At 27.7% G+C, this 20,696-nt stretch overlaps 1 protein-coding gene across 1 annotated transcript in view; it reads right to left on the reverse strand.

Moving 5' to 3' along the window:
* The window catches only part of LOC128548044 (uncharacterized), a 56,126-nt gene extending 38,471 nt beyond the window's left edge, over positions 1-17,655 (reverse strand). The window contains exon 1 of the mRNA XM_053522336.1: positions 17,371-17,655. The gene's annotated coding sequence lies outside the window, so the exon portion shown is untranslated. The remainder of the gene's footprint in view (positions 1-17,370) is intronic.
* Positions 17,656-20,696: the final 3,041 nt, after the last annotated feature.

Consider the following 20,696-nt stretch of genomic DNA (forward strand, 5'->3'; position numbering starts at 1 on the left):
CTTTAAAGGGGTTTTTCCCTTTAGTATTACATAATTACTTGGGTATTAGCATGTTGATTCTCCTTTTTTTACTGATTTTTTAAAACTACAGACCCAAACCCTTTATTTTTTTTTTAATTTTAAAATTAATTTGATTTTTAAAATTTTATTAATATCTTTTTTGTAAAAAAACCTTTTAAAGTTTATTTTAAACTTTTTCGTACTTTTATTTTTACTTGAAATAAACCCTTTAAAAACGGGTCTACAAGTTGTTTTTCCCCCCAATTTTCAAACGATTATTAACTGTGTTAATTGCTTTAGTATTAGCGGGAAAATTCCCTTCAGAAATTAGCAAAATTAACCCCCCCCTTTTGTTTTTTTTAACTGATTTTTCAACTAAAAAGTCCATTCTTTTTTATGTTCTTAAACCCTTTTACATTAAGCGCTTCATATCTTCTTGAATTTTTTTTTGTAAAAATTACTTAACCCTGCATATTTTAAAATTAGGGAGGGTTGTCAACAATACAAAACCAATTTCGAATTTGTTTTTTAAAGTCATTTATTTTAAAAATAATTTCTTTTTTAAAAATCCCTACGGGGGCCTTTATCATTTTCATCACCCTTTGTGAATTTTCCCTTTTCCCAAGCAGATTTAAATTCTGAAAAGGGGTTTTTATTTGAAATTAATTTTTAATAAATTTTTATGCTTATTTTCATTTTCAGTATTTATTTTTTTTTATTTTTTGGTTCTGTTTTCTAACTTTGAAATTTTTGGGGAAACTTTTTCCCCAGTTTTCATAATCTTGTCTTTTAGTTCTTCATTTTTAAAAATCATACTATCTTTTAATTTTTTAATTTTGGGGGAAAAAAATTTTTTTAAAATTTAAACTCGAAATATTCTTTTATGTTATCATCTTGTCAAATAAATTTCTCTTAAAGTTTTTTTAAATAAACCCAACCATAGTTTCCCAATTTCTTTTTCCCAATTTTTTACCTTGAAATTTTCAACTTTTAATAAGAATTTTTTTTTAAAATCTTTTTTTTAAATTCTTCAATATTTTTTAAATTCTGCTTCTAGTTTTGTTTTATATTTTAACATCTTCAAGATTATAGTCATCTATTAAAATTTGAACTTTTTTATACACAAACCGTCTGAAACTACATCGGGGTTTTATCTGGGTTTTCCTAATTTGTTTAATTTTATTCCCTTTTCCCATATCTAATGCTCTTTTTCATTGTTTTACCCATTTCCTTATTTCTGTGAAAAAATAATAATTCCCCATGTCCTTTCTAAAAGCTTTTTATTTTTTTTAGTACCAAAATCACTTAAACCCAATATAAAATTTAACTTACTTACCCCTTTCCCAGTTTCACCTTAGGGGGTTTTGTATCTTTAAAAACACCCATCTATATATTCCCCAGAAAAGTTTTTTTTTTAAAAAACCTTCCTTGGTTTGTAAATATAAAGAAATCATTTTTTTTGTTTTGTTGCTTTAAAGCAAAAGAAATCCGATCTATATTTTTTTCCATCACAAATCATATTATTTTTTCTTTTCCCTTTGGACTTTCAAATAAAAAAAAATTTTAACATTTAATTTTCGAATATCTTTTGGGGGTTTTATAGTAGACGACTTAAATAAATAACAAAAACCTTTTTTTGTGATCCTTGAAAAAAAATTTTTGGGGTTTTTTTCTTTTGGGAACCCTTTTTTATCTTCACATAAAAAATAAATCAAATTTTACTATTTTTTGTTTTTTTTTTTGATTCAAAAATTCCCCCAAGGTTAAATTTGGGTTGGGGATCAGCTGAAATTCAAGTATTTTTTTTGGGATCTATTTTAATTTTTTTTTGAAATTTTGGGTTTTAAAAAGGGTTTAAATTTAAATTTTTGATATTTAGATTTTACCTGGGTTTTTTAGCATACAAGTAAATTTATCATAATTTTATAAGAGGTTTTCGAAGTAAAATGCATTTAAATGTATTTTTTTTTCCCAACCCAAAAAAACCACATATTAAATTCAAAAAACATGAATCTGGCAAAAAAAGGAAAAAAATTGTTTTAATTTTATTGGATTTTTTCATTTTTTGGGTATCAAAATTTTTTGGGAATTTTCCCCCATTTATATAAAAAAAAAACTAAAGTTTTAAAATTTTTTTAATATTACATTATTTTACAATACTTACATTATTTTACATTTTTTTTTCCCAATATCTTACTTATCTTACTTTATTATTAAATGCAATCAAAATTTTAATGAAAAAGAATAAGAAAAAAATTATCGGGAAAAAGATGAGGGGCTTTTAAGAAGAAAAAAAGAAGAAAAAATAAAAAAGCTAAAAAATCGGGAAAAGTATATAAATTTTTTATAAACCAATTACTGAAAAAATAAAAAGGGTAAAAAAGAAAAATTTAAATCAAGTCATTTTTAAAAGCATTACCGGGAAATTTAAAGGAGAAAATAGCTTTTAACTTAAAAAAAATTTTTGCTGATAAGAAACAGAAATAAAAAATCAAAAAGGTGACAGAGTTAAGGGAAAGAAAAACCCAAACCTCCGGGACAACCACAACCATTACAACCATTACCGCTGGAAAAAAACTAGGGGTTTTGGAAAAAACAAATTCCGAGAACCCCAAAGGGTTTAAAAAAAAAATTTGAGGCAAATTTAGAAAATAAATATTGAAAAAGATTAAAAACAAATATGGAAGGCCTACTTTAACAGAGTTGTAATAAAAAAAAAAAGAGATAAAGGGAAAAAAAAAAAGAAAAGGGGTTTTACCAAAAGGTTTAAAAGGGGTTCTTTCTCGTAAAATAAATAATATAGAAAAGAAAACCCAGATGAAATAGTTGAATTTAAAAAACAAAAAACCTAAAAAACTGCGGGTGAGTATTTTCGGATTTTAAAAATTACATAGAGAAAATTTTAAAAGATACAATGAACGTTTATCAAAAATTTTTTAAAGACCCAAAGATTTTTGGGGACAAAAATGGACAAGGAATAAAACACCCTAACCCATAAAAGTTTCACCAAATGGACAAATGGTAAAATTTTAATTTTTAAACTTTAAATAAACTTTATGGTCAAAAAAATTTTAATTCAAAGGGAAAAAAATAACGGGAAAAAAAGAAGTAATTAACACTAAAGTGATAATGTTTTTGATTGATTTTAAATTAATAAAAAAATAAAAAAATAAAAAAAACATTTTTTTAATTCAAGAAAAATATTTAAAAAATTTAACAAAAAATTTCAGGTTTAAACCTATCAATAAAAGATCTAAAAAAAATTTAAAAAAGTAATTGGGGAAAAGGGGATGACGTTTGTCCTGTAATCCAAAAAATTTGGGTTTAAATGATTTGGGAGAAAAATTTGGGGTTCAATTGTGCTGGAAATAATAATGAAGAACTAAAAAAAAAGGGAAATTAGAAAAATTGATGAACTTTTAAAAAAAGAATTCACTATTACCAAAAAAACATGAAAAGTTATATAAAAATTATTTTTCTTTAATTTAAATTTTTGTTTTTTATATAAAGGAACAAAAAATAGTATTAAATTTCTGAAAAAGTTTAAAAAATAATAAAAAAAAAAACCCAGTGATTTTTTTAAAACAGATTTAGTCGTTCTTTTTAATTTTTTTTAAAAAAAAAACTTATGGGTTTTTGGGTTTGGGTAGTAATTTAAAACTAGGGCCTATCCCTTTGGGATAATAACGTGATGGGAAAAAAATACAAAAAAAGAATTCCCTTACAAAAAAAAATTTGGGAAAAATGGGAAAAATATCAATTTACAAACGGGTTTTTACAGTTACACAGATATTTAAAAATTATAAATTTTGGGGAAAAATTAATAAGTAATGATGTTTTTGGGAAATTTAAAAAATCAGAAATTGCTCCAATAAAATTTGGAAATTTTATTTAAGTAAATTTTAAAGAATTTTTTAATTTTTAATTACAGAAAATTTTTTTTTGGATTTTAAAAATGTCAAATTTTCATACATTTTCTTGGATTTTAGAAAAAACAATTTAGAAATACTGAAGGGGAAAATACAACACCAAATATAATTAAATCGTGGGGTACAATTTTTCAAACATTGTGATCTTATTGATAATTTTCCCTTTTTGAAGGTAAATTTTTGTGAAATTATCTAAAGCTTTAAGTACTGCAGATTTAACAAGAGCTTACCATTTACAAAAAAAACCACAAAGTTGGATATTCTGAAATTAATAAATATAAATTTTAAAATTTAATAAGAATATAAAAATTTCAAAATGTTTTTGGGAAATAATTAATTTTAAGAGGTTTAAAACCCTTTTTAAAAACTAATTTTAAAAGAAAATTAAATTTAAAAAAAAGTTTTAAAAAAAAAAAATTTTTTTTTTTGAAAATAATAAAATTTTAGTTTTAATAAATGTTTAAAAAAATTTTTTGACAAAAAAAAGGGGAAAATTTATTTTTGTTGATGCACCCCACAGGAAAAGAAATCCTACTGGAATACCTGTGGTTTTCCGAGGACGCGGTCCCCTTTGGGAAAAGGTATCTTTTACACTTTAACGAAATTAATTCAATCCTCAATTAGCAAAGGGTGGAAAAAAAAACTTTTGGGAAAAAGCAGAAAAGCACACTTGAAAATGGAACCCAAAAAAAGGTTTTTTTTCAAAAGAAGTTTGGGAAAATTTTGCTGCTGAAAAAATTGTTGAAAAATTTAAAAAGAAACCGCTCCGGCAGTTGGTAATTTTTAAATTTTTTAAGGAATTTCAAAAAAAGAATAACAGTAAAAAAAAAAAAAAAATAACGAAAAAAAATAATAAAAATAAAAAATGATAATGAGGAGGATATTAAATTAAAAATTTAAAAATTTTTGTCAGGGTCTTGGGACGCGTAAAAGTATTTAAAAAATTAATTTTTTAAAAAAAATAAAGTTTTTTAAATTTAATAAAAAAAAAAAAAAAAAAAATAGAATAAAAAAAAAAAATAATATATAATATTACAAGGTTTTGAAAAAACCAATAAAGTGAAAGATAAGAATTTTTCCCCCCTATTCAATTAGATACAGCTTTAAAAATCTGTCCTGGGAAAAAAATGTTAAGCAACAAAAAAACGGGTACACTTTAAAAATTAATGATAGAAGCTCATATTTTGATTGGGTTTAAAAAATTATTTTTTAAGAAGGTTTTTTAAAATAAAAAGCTTGCGGGTGGTTTCCCGATACAAAGGAGCCCAAACGGGCCCAAAATTAAAAAATGCAGCTTCATTAATTGATCAGTTATGGGGTTTAAAAAAAATGGAAAAATTGTTTATTTATTGTAATAATTTATACAAAGTAAAAAAATGTAAAGATTTGGGGGAACAAACTAAAAAATTATGCAAAATCCCAAATGGGAAAAAAATTTATCTATTTAGATACTACTGCTACTGCCTGCTTTTATGATAAAATTCCCGGTTTTTAAAAATTTTGAAAGGAAATTTAAACGAGAAAAAAAAAGAGGTAAAAAGCTAAAAATTTCCCAAAAAAAAATTTTCATTTTTTTTAGGGTTTTGAAACTAATATTATACCTTTTAATCCCAAATTTAAATTTAAAATTGCAGCTGACAGTGTTTTGGGAAAAAATAAATTTTTAAAAGCTAATGCTTTCTGTCCAGGTAGGGAAAATTTTAAAAAAATTAATTCTATGGGTTTCCAAAGTTTGGTTTTTAATAATTTGGGTTTTTAACTAAAAATTTCTCTGAAAGATTTACAAAAAAAAAGATGGTCATACCTTCGGGAAAAGATACACAATCAAATGATACAAAAACAAACTAATAAACCTTTAAATAACAGCTGGGGTAACAAAACCACAAAAAAAGTAAATTGGGTTTTTTTACAACCCACCTGATAAAATAATTCACAAAAAAATAATCCACATTTTAGATACATTTAAAGGGTTTATGCAGCAGCTGAAAAATTGCACTTTTTAGCTCTTGTCGTCTTGAAAATTGGGAATGGGGGTTTTTTTTATCCAGAAAAAGAATAACAAGTATATCCAAAAATAATGAAGATGAATTAATTATTATTATAAACAAAATAATAAACAAATGGAAAATCTTTTTTAAAAAGATTTAATTTTTCCCAAAAAATTTTTTTGGATTTATTTTTTTTAAAAATTGGAAAAATAAAAGGAAATAACTACAGAAATCCCCCCAAGGGATATTACATTAACAGCTAAATTAAATTTCCCCCCAGCCGCTTAAAAATTTTGTGTTTAAAGCAATTGATTATATGAGGAAACAGTTGAAAAAAAAAACTATTGGAAATGAACTTGCATTGTTTAAAGAACTTGTCATTGGGTTTTTTGAACTTTTTCATTGTTTAAAAAGAACTTGTCATTGTTTAAATAAAATAAATATAAAAAAAATAAAATAAATAAAAATTTTAAAATGAACCAAACAAATTATATTGAATATAAATTTTAAACCCAACAGAAAGGACAAAAAAAAAATTTTGCCCGAGCCTACAACAACAAAATTCCCATACTTTTTGATTAAAACATAAAAAATTTCATGGGAAAATTTCCCCTTTTCTTTTAACAAAAAAAACAAATTAATCAAAAATTAAAAAAAGCTGTTCAAAAAAATAAGGGATTAGAAATTTCAATTTCAAAAAGCCAAATTTTCCATTTAAAAGGCAAAAGGTGGGTTTTTAGGAGCTTTAGCTGGTTTTTTAGGGAAAAAAAATTCTTTCCAAAGGCCCGCAAAAATAGCCCCCAAAAAAAATTTCCCCTTTAGGCCCTTGGAGCCCTTTTTGGACTGGCCAGTACTGGGTTATAAAAACTTGGAAATGGTATATTTCAGTAGCTAATTATAAAAAGAAATATGATATCACCAAAACTTACACCTAAACAAAGAAAGCAATTAGTAGGATCCCGGATGATTAAATTAACACCAAAAAAAAAAAACAAGAAAGGTGGCTTTTTAGGGATGTTGGCTCTAGTCTAGGAAAAACCTTTTATTTCACCCTTTTTTAAGGGGGAAAAGGGCATGCCCCCGGGCATACAGATTGATTCTCAACGAAGACCTTACAGACGAAAATTTCCCATAGTAAAAAAAAAAAAAATTTAGTAAAAAAATAAAAATTTTGTAAAAAAAAAAAAAAATTATAAAAAAAACCTATTTTTTAAACCCTTTTAAATTTGAACATGGGTAAAACAATTAAAAATTAAAACTTTAGGGTGTGTTTAGTAAAAATAAAATTTAAAACCAAAAATTTAAAAGGGAAAAAGGGCAGTGTGGGAAATTTTAAAAAAAGGGTGACTTTGTTGGACCTGGAACACCCTTGGGGGTTTTTACTTTTTAAAACTTTGTTTTTTTAAACCCCTTTGGACTTCCCCCCACCAAAAAAATAATTAAATATATACCAAATGTAAAATAAAAACAATGTTCAATAAACAAGACCCAAAAAAGTATGGGTTTTTGGATATTTTGTTTTTTTTTCATTAAAATGTTTTCAAGATAAAGTACCTTTTATGATTTTTTTGTATAAATACAAAAATAATAATCAAAGAGTAAAGGGAAAAAACTATTTTAAAAAATTTTAACTAAAAAAGGGCATTTTTTTAACTGGGAAAAATTAATATAATGGGAATATTCCCAAAAAATAAAATAAAAAAAAAAATAAAATAGAAAGAAAAATTAATAAGAAAACCTCCATTTTTTTTTAACAAGTTTTTTCCCCAAGATACGAGGGGGATTATTTCAATGGAAAAATGTAAATGCTAGTCCTGGTTTAGTTCAAAAAGGTAATAATGTAACAATTAATTTTAATTGCATCTTAATTATTCTTGTTGATGCAATTAAATTAGATAAAGGAGAAGCTAAATTACAAATAAAAAATAAAGAAAGTGTAATTCTTCAAAGTTATCATGTAAAAAATAATAGAAAAAATGAATCTATTTCTATTAATTATGCAAATGAATTTAAAATGGATGATGTTTTTTATATTAATTCTTTAAACGTTACGAATATTCAGTTAACAATTTATGGTTCTATAATTTAAGTTTTAATTTAAGAGCTAATTTAAGAATTAATTTAAGTTTTAATTTAAGAGTTAATTTAAGTTAATTTAAGAATAAGCTAATGTATCAATACCATTATCAAGAATATATCTTTTATCGTCATAACATGATAAAGATGTTTTATTTATAACATAACTGGAAAGATTGTGTTTATTAGAACGAATAACTTTAAAAGTGTGATTACTTTGGGTTGAATTAAACAAAGTATCTTTATAATTTTTATGAACTATTGTTTTCTTAACAACAAGTTTTTTAATTCCTTTACATTTTTTAACATTAACTTCATTTTCTAATAAATATGAATACATTTTACTTCTTAATCCGACAAATTCAACAATTACTACACCGGCAGCTTCATCTTTAAATTTTCCAATTACTTTTTTATTATTATCAAAATAAAATTCTGATTTTGGGTTATAATCACTATTATCAAATAAATCTTTGTCCTTATAAAAGTCTTTATACGCATCTTTGGTTTTAATTTCATAACATAATGAATCAGTGTCAGTAAACAATAATTTACAATTACTCTCGTACTTTTCCTTAATGTAATTATAATGAAAATCATACATTAAATATTTTGATAAATCTAGAATGCACATTCCAACATAACAAGGTCTGTTTAATAACAAACTTTCTTTTATTCTATGAATACCAAAAAGGTTAGAGTTAAACATCGTTGAACTAACAAATGAAGGTTTGGCTATGTATTTTAATAAAATATTTTCATCATGTGTTAATTTAATATTAACCCTCTTGCGTAAATTCTCCATCGTCTTACCGAATACAGAATTGTTCATTAACTTAAAAAAGTCCTTTTCAAATGAATTTTTTGCTTTAGATCTTTTTTGAGTATTAAAATCAATATACTTTTTTAACCAAGGACTTTCGTCAAAAGTTAATACTTTATGTATTTTTGTTACTTTTAACCCTAATTGTGTATATAGTTCAAGATTTTTAAAATGAACTACATAATTTTGTTTTTTCATTAAAGTTGGAACCAACTTCTTTACATTACTTTTTCCTATTTCAAATTCTGTTTTAATATTTTTACTATAATCAGAAAGCCATTGATCTGGTATAATAATTTTTTTCAGGAGCTAAAGGATAATCATTGTGGGTTTTATGTAATTCTTTTGGATATTCAAGATCACATTCAACTATAAAGTTAGTTTTACCTTTTGCAATTAATTTCTTGAATTGTTTTTCGGATATAAATTTAAAGTTTCCAGAGGGTAAAGGTTGACACATAGCCCAACCGTAAAGGTTATTGGCGTCGAGGTACATAATGTATTTGCTTTCTTCTTTTGAATTATAATCTTTCATATATTTATTGTTTGCTTTACTGTATCTGTTTGAAATATAACTTATTCCTCCTCTCAGTCCCTTTTCAATAAAAAGATACATATCAATATCAGTTATTAAATCTAACTTAATTCCAGTCATTTTTAACATTGCATCCCAAGCTAAACCAGGACTACTAAAATAATGACAAGGATCTAATTTGTAGTACTCCAAACATAGTTTTCTAAAATTTTCGAATACATCAGCTAAAAGTAATACGTCAGTTTTTAAATATAGATCATGATATTCTCCCATTGTTTTAATTTTAAATTTATTCCAGATATTTTTAGCATGTTCGTATTCATTATCAGATATGTGTGTTTCATTTAAAATTGAATAAAACTCTTCTTTAGAAGGTAATTCTGTTTCTTTGAACTTTTTAAATGAATCCATGTAATCATATGGATAAACACCTTTTGTTTTTAATAAATTAATATAATCAAATTCTTGAGATAAGTATTTAAATTCTGGAATATTTTTTACTAAGTTATCCAATGATTGAGACATAAATTGGAATGAATCAATAAAGACCAAGTCAGAAATCATAAATGCCATATATCTTTCCATATTGTTAGGAATAACATTAATTTCTTTTTTAAATTTCCCTATTTGTTGCATAATAAAATGACCGTCATAACCTCTTAAATTATGAAAAATAACAGGAATTTTATGTGTTAGTTTAAAATTAATATTACATTCTGAGTGAGCACTTCCTCTGAATTTTCCTGTTATATGACAATGATCACGTACTTTGATTGAATCTTCTATATATTCTTTTTCACAAATATGACAAAACTTTTGTTTTTTAAATTCACTTTCATCTTTTTTAGACATTCTTAGTTCTTTGTTAAAATGTTCTTTAAATATTTCTTTACAATATTCCTCTTCCTCAAACATTTTTTCAATAAACTTACAAACTGCATTAGGTCCTCTATAAATCTGGGTTGGTTTAGTATATTTATCGTCATAACAACAAACAACTTTATAGCCGTAACCACAATCTATATGATTTTGATATGGTTCAGTAAATGAAGATTCAGTTGATGGTAAAGCAGTTAAAACTTTTTTAGTTATTGATTCAAAATCAGCATAAATTACAAAAGGTACTGCTAAACCTTTATGATAATTTTTAAATTGTACTTTACTTCCCTCTTTTGGCATTTTTACACCTTGGATACCATTAATAGCTAAACAATTTGGAATATGTTCATTTAATATTCTTTCTTGTGAAAAATGTTGCAGACAGCTTTTACAAAAATGTTTTTTATTTGCATGTTTTGTTTTGTTAAACATTAATCTATTAAAGTCTTTTATCCAAACATAATGTTGGACTACAGTTCTTGAGGGTTTACAGTCATCATCGGTTATTTTATCAGTTATTTTATCATTTATTTTATCATTAGTAATTAGCAACATGTCACAGTGTTCTTCGTATTGATATTTTGATATGTACAATGGATAAATACTATTTTCTTCATAACCAAATATATTAAATGATATTTCATTTAAAACTTCTATTTTAGGTATTTGATTTAATGTAACAGGAAATTTAATTCCAGTATAATCAAGATCGTTTATATGTTTTTTATATTTTGAAACTCTATGAGGGTCTTTTTCAACAGGAAATTTATAAGCTAAATGACACCATCTAAAACATTCGTTATCATCATTCTTTATATTTATTAATCCTTTCATTGAATTTTGTAATGGTTTTGGTAATTCTAAATAACTTGAAGCAGCCAAAGGACTATACTTATATCTATTTATATAATGAGCATCAACTGACTCTATTCTCCAGCCACTTCCTTCAGAAATCCAATTACCAATTCTATTTATTATTTCATCAAAAGCTTGATGTAAAGTTTTTTTTATTTCATTTGTGTTAATAATTTCTAAAGCCTTTGATTGAAAATAAGCTGATTTATATATTGTATCAGTTTTATCCATTTTTGCAAAAGTTATTTTTAAAACAACGTTTATTTTTATACCTTTTAAAGTTTTAAGTTCAGATTTAAGTATTTCATAAGAGTCGTTTATAGTTAAATATAATTGATTTTTTGGATCTTGTCTATATGTAATTTTAATTTCAAATTTCTTATAATATTGTTTTGTAGATCTCTCGATTTCCATCTATATATTATATTTAGAAAAAAAATCTTCAAGCAAAAAATAATTAAAAAAATAATTAAAAAAAGTAATAAAATAAAATAAATAAAGTTTTAAATTATCTTTAAGAAGAAATAAAATATTTAAACTTATATCTTTTTCCATTAACTTTTGATATTCCACATTTTACTCGGTTTGTCCCTTCACAACACATTTTTATTAACCCAGCATTAATACCAAATTCTTTAGATGCTTTGTAAGTGCTTCTATATATTTTTTCTTCATTAGTATCACAGTCGGTTACAATAACTTTTTTAGGATTGTTTCGATAATTATTTGGTCTGGGACAATCACATAATCTTTCATCATTTTCTTCTTCAGTTAATAGACAACCACAGTCCCATTCAAATAAAGTTCTTTTACGAAGATAAGGATCTATAACATTTTGTAATTTATCAATGACGTGGTTTTTATATTCATCACTAACTATTTGATCAAGTTTTGATTTAATAACATTTCTTCTTTTAAGAACTTTCTTATATGAATTTTCATCTGGATTCATTATTTCTCCTAAAGTGCTAGATAATTTTGGCATAATCATTCTATCTACCTTTCTATTAACCATCTATATATAATATACTTATAGAAAAAAATCTCTAAAAACACACGTAAAATTTAATACAACTCTTCTTCTTTTTTACTTTTATATCCGTTAAGTTTAAATTCCTTCATATACGTTTCAAAAGGCATTGAATATTTTTTTTCTTTCTGCATTTCTAATAGTATGTAAAAATATCCTGAATAACTTGTTTCTCTTCTTCTTTATTTACTTTTCCAATCCGTGCTTTTGTTATTAGTTGTTTTATTTTGTGATGATGTGCTTTTAAAATAAATTTCTTGTCGTCAAGTTTTAGTCTATTAGTAAATATGGTAATTACTGATGGAACAGCGCCAGCAACTGCTACAAATATAGGAATAGCTGGAACAAGTGCTAATGCAGCTGAACAACCAAAAACACCTGCTGTAATATATAATCCGGTACTTACTCTCCCACAAAATTTATAACTTTTTCTGTAAGCAGCAGCTAGTTTGGTTAAGTGAATGATTAACTGATCTATTGTTTCTATTCCATTATTAGAAATTAAATTTTTATGGACCATTTATATAATATATATTTTAAATTAAATTTCTTTCAATTCACTAAATGGTACCCAACTATTAAATTTTTCATTGTAACCTTTCCATTTTACTAAAGCTTGTTTTTTCTTATAGTCTCGTCTAATAACTTTTTCTATTCTAAAAACTTCTTGTGTAGTAGGTAAAAGTTCTTGTTCATAAAATGAACCTTGAATTATTTCATTATTTAAATCTTTAATAGTGTACGTTCTGGGATTTGTATTATTAATTTTATAAATTATAAATATTTCCTCTGTCCAGTTTGGTGTATATCCTTTTTCAAAATGTCTTTTAAGTTTGCTTAAACGAACTCGATCACCAATTTTATAAATTTTGTTTTACTTTTTGGTATTTTTAAATCACCATATAAATTAAAGTAAACAGTACCTTTATTTAAGTTTTTACTAGCTTCGGTTGGTGTCATTTTTATACTAGAATGTTTTGTTTTGTTATATTTATCAACCATATCCTGCAAATTATCTAAATAAGTATAAGTATTATTTGCTGTAAAATATTTCCACATTATTCTTTTTAAACTTCTATTAAATCTTTCTATTACTACAGCCTTTCCTTCATTAAATGTATGGTACATATTAATCTTATTTTTATTCAAAAATGATTCAAACTTTTTATTATAAAATTCTTTTCCTTCATCTACCCATAAATTTACTGGTAATCGTCCTTCTAAAATTATTTTTTCAAATGCTTCAGTAACAGATTCTCCAGTTTTATTCTTTAATGGAATAACCCAAGCATATTTACTAAATATATCAATAACGGTTAACAAGTATTTTACTCCTTTATTATATTTTGAAAAAGCTTGCATGTCAACTAAATCAGCTGACCAAGTATCATCAATATCATTAACTATCACTTTTCGTTTCCTAAATTTTCTTTTAATTGGTTTGTGTAATTCTTCTGCTAATTCATCGCTCCATGTTATTTCGGGGGTATACTCTACCCCCTTTTCCCGTTTTTTGATTTTTGTCCCAACCCAAGTGTGTATTTCGTTTTAATTATAGGTTTCACAACTAAATGTTTTGCAATCTTTTCTCCAAATGTTTTTGATTTAGTTTTATTTAAATTGGAAAGCATTTGCTTATCACATGTACCCTTTTTTACACCACTGTCATAGCAAAAGTCATGGTCCATACATACTGCATCCAGTTCATTGACAGGGGGTCCATTATCTAGGGGATTTCCTGGCCCACAATAATTATATCCTGGAAGTGTTAAACCTTTCTTAGGTAATAAAGGTAACATTGCTTTGTGAATATCTAAATTACCCCCTGTACTTTTAACAAACTTTGATTTCATTTTTCCACAAGATGAACAAGTAGCCTTTATCATTTTTCTCCCGTTTTTTGTTATAACATAATGAGGATTTATATTATCAGTTAATCTTCTTTCTTTCAAACAATATATTTTATTCTGTAAACTCATCTATATCATATGTATTTAAAATTATTTAAAGACTAATAATGTAGTTATTAATTGAAAATAAAATCAAATACATTACATTTTATCAATAAAAATAATCTGCCAAAAGTTTGCCAAGTTGGCAGACATTGTCACATTGCTGCCACTTGGCAGAAAAATGGCAGGCTTTTGATTGGTTGAATTTGTGTTTGCCAACGTTCTGCCAAAAGTTTGTCAAGTTGGCAGCGACTGCCACATTGTTGCCACTTGGCAGGATTTTGGCAAATATTTGGTGGAAGTGTTTAAAATTATCTTTAATCATATTTTACTATAGGTTTTAACAACAATTTGTTAAAATTTGTTTTAAATTTGTTGAAATTGGTCAGCATTGGTCGGTTTAGGTCAAGGGTTAAATGTTAAATTAGGTTAAACTGCGCTCGCACCATCCTTTCTTATACTACTGATAATCACCAGCTAAAAAAGAACAAAAAATATCATAGAGTGATCTTGGCGACCACCATTGAGCAATTTTTTAATGTTCCAAATTTCAATACTAGCTAAGGTCAAAATCAAGGTCAAAGTTCATTACGGTACACAAAACTATGCATGTGGTCCATTCATGTGGTCCAAATTTGAAAGCTGTAGCTTGAGAAATGTTGAAGTAGGTCACTATGTCAATGTCAAGGTCAAAGTTCATTTCGGTACACAGAACCATGCATGTGCTTCTTTGAAGGCTGTAGCTTGAGAAATGTGAAAGTAGGTACTAGGTAAATATCAAGGTCAAATTTCAATTCAGAAAACATAACTAAGCATTGTGGTCAAAATTTTAAACCTGTAGCTTGAGAAATGTGAAAGAAGGTCACTATGTCAATCTCAAGGTCAATGTTCATCTCGGTACACAAAACTATGCATGTGGTCTAATGTAGCTTGAGAAATGTAAAAGTAGGTCACTAGGTCAATCTCAATGCCAAAGTTCATTTCAGTACACAGAACTTTGCATGCGGTCCAAATTTGAAGGCTGTAGCTTCAAAAATGTGAATGTATGTCAATAGGTCAATGTCAAGGTCAAAGTTTATTTCGGTACACAAACCTTTGCATGTGGTCCAAATTTTAAGGGTATAGCTACAGAAAAGTGAAGGTCACTAGGTCAAGACCACGGTCCAAGTCCATTTCTTAGGTTTTGCAGCAAAAAAATGCATGTCACCTTTGTGGCATCGAAGTATTAGTACCTTGTGGCTCTAAATGCATGCTTAATTATTTTGAAATAAGTACGTTTTGCTAAATAACGAAAGCAGGGGTAGCTATTAACTTTTCCATAGATCTATATCAAAGATATTAAAACCTTTCATGATTTAGGGGAAACAATTTCAATAAGAGTTGTAAACAACCTTGAGCAATACATATGAGAAATATTTCATTTTTATTTGACAAAAGTCGAGTGAATCGGAAGATATTGGTTTTGCCAAAAACATGAAAGCTTTGCATTCTAATAGGAAATTAAAGGCTCGTCTACACTATTCAAGAAAACTTTCACAAGATATAAATCACAACAACTTGTAGAGTGTAGACAGTACATTGTGTCCCCCATTAGGCAGTCGGCTCAATCTGACTAAAGTACTTGATCTTCTAAACGAAGATCTGAGAACGGCCTATTCACATTCGTCTTCTGTATATTTTGGATTTCCATTATTGCTATTTTTATGTTATCCAATCAGACGACTTGTTCGATTGTCAAAGGATAAGAAAAATATGCGGTTATTCCAGGACTCGAACCCGGGACCCCTCGCTTACAACTGAGCTAACCGGCTATCTAATACATTACGACATAAGAATTGTAAATATCAAAAGTCAATGCTACATGTAGATTTGCAAGATGTTGTAAGCTAGGCTCTGATTGGCTAGCGAAAGACCCGTCAGAACGAGGCAATGAATAGGTCGTTTTCAGATCCTATGCGTAGCGTAATAGGATATGTACTTTAGTCAGATTGGCGGTCGGCTACAAGATCTTGTAGCGTTTATGAACTCATCCTATTTTACTTGGATGGTAGTGCTGTCAAATACTCTGATAAAGGGTTTTTGATGAGGAGCACCTGCCCAGTATGGTATTTTGTTTACATTTTTTCATTAAATGTGTATTGAGATCTAATAAAACCATCATTGAATGTTTGGCTTTGATAATTTAACAATAAACATGGCAGTGTGGACAGCAGAAAAATTATGTTTGAAATGAATGACATGCTCAAAAGCCAAGTTTATATAATTCAATAATAAAATTATATCTAGTACTTCAGTGGAAGTGTAACATCAGCAAGTTCGGTGTTCTCAAAAAGTATTTTTACATTATCAGTTATGTTTCTCACAAGGGTACATATTAACAAAATGTGGCTGTTTTATCATATTTCCTGAAATAATATCTTTTAAGTAGCTTTGTTCTTCAACTGGATATGCATTACTTCAACTAGAGTTTTTCTCAATCAATGTTTTCACCAAGCCCGCCCGCTTAGCTCAGTAGGTAAGAGCGTTGGTCTACGGATCTCGGGGTCGCGAGTTCGATCCTCGGGCGGGGCGTATGTTCTCCGTGACTATTTGATAAACGACATTTTGTCTGAAATCATTAGTCCTCCACCTCTGATTCATCATGCGGGGAAGTTGGCAGTTACTTGCGAAGAACAGGTGTGTACTGGTTCAGAATCCAGGAATACTGGTTATGTTAACTGCCCGCCGTTACATGACTGAAATACTGTTGAGAAAAGGGCGTTAAACCCAAAATACAAAACAAAATGTTTTCACCAATGATTCATTTTTTATATGTACAAATATTTGATCTTTATAAACACTTTGTACCGGTATCATTTCGGCCATCTTTTTTATTTAATGATTTCCCTCCATTTAAAATTAATGTGTGTTCCAAGTTCAAGAAATATTGCAAAGCACTAATTCCTTGTACAAGATATAAATTATCTAGTGATTTATTGGCCCTAGAAGATTTTCTTGAATAGTGTAGACGAGCCTTTAAGTTTATTGTGAACACGAGAGATTTTTATCCGAAATTTAAAATGAATATTTTGTCTGATCGCTCCTATCTTTTAATTAACATCGACAAAACTGAAGAAATGCTCTGAAAATGTGCACATACAAAAAGCATATATAACATATAGATCTACTCGAGACATTTGACGCAAATAATATCATTTACATGAAACGGATATTTATGTTAATCAGCTACTTTATCGGGATTCATTAAAATATATGTTCGCAAAATGATATGTACATGTACATGTTAATCAGAAATAAAGTTACCTGAGCTGTTCCTGTCTATTTCGATCCATGTTGCGCCTTACAATTCCATATATCTCATTCTATACACATATTCCGAAAAGCTTAAATTTTTCCTCGTGTTAACGCAGTATGCAGGTAACTATTCAATTTGAACCCCAGAACCATATATATAAGTTAGCTATTTACGCGTAAATGTAAAAATATGTTTTAAATTTTAGTATAGTTTAACATGTGTGTCTTCTTTATAATCAGCACGCCACGGTTTACGATTATTTGTGCGCAAGTAGTTTCAGCTGAAATATTTGTGATGACGCGTGTAAACAATCGGGGATTACCCAACATATTACGGTATTAATTTCAGTTTCAGGTTTTATACAAAATTCGGTACTTCGGTACGTTTACACATACTCTACAGCAAGGTCATTGATATCGAGTACTATTTGCACTTACGGTCTGGCATTAATTAGTTCACATGTTAATGCAAAATTATATGTTTTGTAATTTGTGTACAACAATAAAAATCCATTGTGTATTGTTCTGCTTTTATTTAATATTGACGAATGTCTGGAATTTATGAAAGAAAACTTGTTTTAAATTAAATTGTTGTATTTACTAACCTGCTTCAAAGTTACTTTCAATTTATTTCATTTCAGTACTCTGTATGGAAAGATTACATTTGCCATCATGCAAGTGGACTCTTGATAACATAACCTGAATATTGAAAAAAAATGTTATTAGAGCTGTTTTAACGATCTTTCAGAACGAATATATGGAACGCCATGACTGTCTTCTGATGTTGATTTAGCACTTTATGCTGTACATACATCAGTTTATGAAGTGCCTCCACTTATATGTGCAGTACTTATATATGTATATGATGTGCTAAATATGCGGTGATTTTAACTTTCAACTGTGTATGTGGTGCTTTTAATAGTATACGCGGTGATTTCATCTGTATTTATGGTCTTTTTAACATTATATTAAGTTCTTCCTACTGTATATGTGGTGCATTCAATTGTATATATTGTGCTTTCACATATGCTGTGCATATAAATTTGTATCGGAATTACTTAATGTGCTGTGTTTTCTACTTTCATCTGTATATGAGGTACCTGCAACTGTATGTGCATTTCATTTGAATTTACATGCGGTGATTTTAACTTTATATGTGGCGCATTGTATTGTATATGTGGTGCTTTCAACTTATATGGTTCGTTTAACTGTATATGCTGTACCTCTATATTTATATCCGGTTTTTCAACTTAATATGCGATGCTATATAAGTGCCCCCCCCCCCACCCCTACCAATATACAACTCCCATCTTATCTGCTGCTTATCAGCGATTATGTAATGGTAACTGATTAGAGGGCAATTAGCACAGCAGGGGTCCCAACTAGACCATGATCATGTGTGCAGTGGAGTTGAAAGAAATTAATCTTCCTTTAGTGAAAGTGGAATGATAATAATAATTATAATTATTTTGATATTATATAGATAATAATTATTGATTTTAATGTTCTATCAATAATAATAATAATAATAATAATAATTATTATTATTATTATTAGTAGTAGTAGTAGTATTACATATAAAATAATAAAAGATACAGTAATAACATTGAAAATAATAATGATAATAAAACACAGTTATAGCGAAAAAAACAAAGACAAATATCAAACAGGGAATGCCACGTAACAAAAACGCAGCCTCCCCAAAACGAAACCCACAGCACGCAGACGTGCACACAACACACACACACACACACACACACACACACACACACACAAAGTCAACACATGAGGACAAAACGAACAAATAAATTAACACAGTGGGGCACCGCCTTGGAACGGTCAGTGGCAAAAACACCACTGGGGAGCTTAAACCGGTTTATGGTGCGCACCCAACCTCACTCTTACCCCCACCATGTTCCAAAGACACGGGACAATGTAAATAAAAGTAATCCCCTCCAGGTGAATCTCTAACACACGTAATGGAAACAAAAAGGCATGGCATGTAAAACACAAAAATGCCCGTGTATAAATATATAAAAAGCAAACCTTTAGAACCAAAAACGTATGTACTCAATGCCTTTTCAGAAGATAGAGCAACGAGAGAAACACCCTTAAGGGCCCGACGAAACAGGCCAGAAGACAGATATCAAAACAGCTCAGTCCTTGTAGGATTTAAAAACTGCTTATCATGGAGTCCTCCCCCTCTTCCGTCAGACAAAATCAAAGAGGGAAGCGTAAACGGGTTGAACATTAAACATGCGGTATGTCTCAAAACAGTTGGATCGTAACCTCTTTTAATAAAACGTTTTATAATTTTACCAAATACACTTGGAAAATTACCATGACCCAAGATCTTACGAAGTTTGTAAACCACATCCCCATAAAAAACGGGTTTATAAATACCTTCTCGCAGAAGTGTCTTTAAATTACTATTGAATTTTAAAACTAAATCAGAATTACGATAGTAAAATTTGGCAAAATATTTACGCAATTTGTAATAACGGTAGCCTTGCTGAAGAAGTTTACTTGTAATATATTGATTACGTTCATTGAAATGCTTGACATGACTACACGCTCTGGCAAACCGAATTAATTGAGAAATATATATACCCCATAAGATGTAGTCTGAGGTACATCCCCATCCAAATGGGGAAAATTTACAATACTAAAATTAAAATCATCCCTCTTGTCATAAATTTTGGTTTGTATTATATTGTCGTAAATAGAGAGATGTAAATTTAAAAATGAAGCATCAGTATCCGAACTGTTAGTTTTAATTAACTGAAGCTCCCTAGGATAAATAGTACCCACTATTTGACCAAAAAACGGATTATCCATATTAAGAATATCATCCAGATAGCGTGATGTATTATTAAATGCAGTTATAATATTTGCCTGCGTATCTGGAGAAAGGCTCAACATAAAGTCTCTTTCCTAACAATATAAAAACAAATCTGCGACGAGGGGTGCACAATTTGTTCCCATGGGAATACCAACTACTTGTCTAAAAACTGCATTCCCAAACCTGATGTAAATGTTGTTCAATAAAAAGGAAAGCGCTTTACAAACTTCGTCACAGGTCCACATTGTATAATGTTTAATAATATTGCTAGTAAAAAAAGTTTTATCAAAATTGCAAGCGAGAACTGAGCATTCCCTCTGGCAAAATATGGAATAAAGAATATTTTTTTTTGGAATATACTTCCCTTTATACGTAAATTTTACTTATTTTTCATAGTTTTTATTTTGTTTGATCCAATATTATTGTTTGATAGTTGAATGCAAAATTTTGTGGATATGTTTGTTTGCCTTCGTCTATTTTTTGTAATATAATT

This window comes from Mercenaria mercenaria, chromosome 13 (assembly GCF_021730395.1).
Source record: "Mercenaria mercenaria strain notata chromosome 13, MADL_Memer_1, whole genome shotgun sequence".
Classification (NCBI taxonomy): Eukaryota; Metazoa; Mollusca; class Bivalvia; order Venerida; family Veneridae; genus Mercenaria; species Mercenaria mercenaria.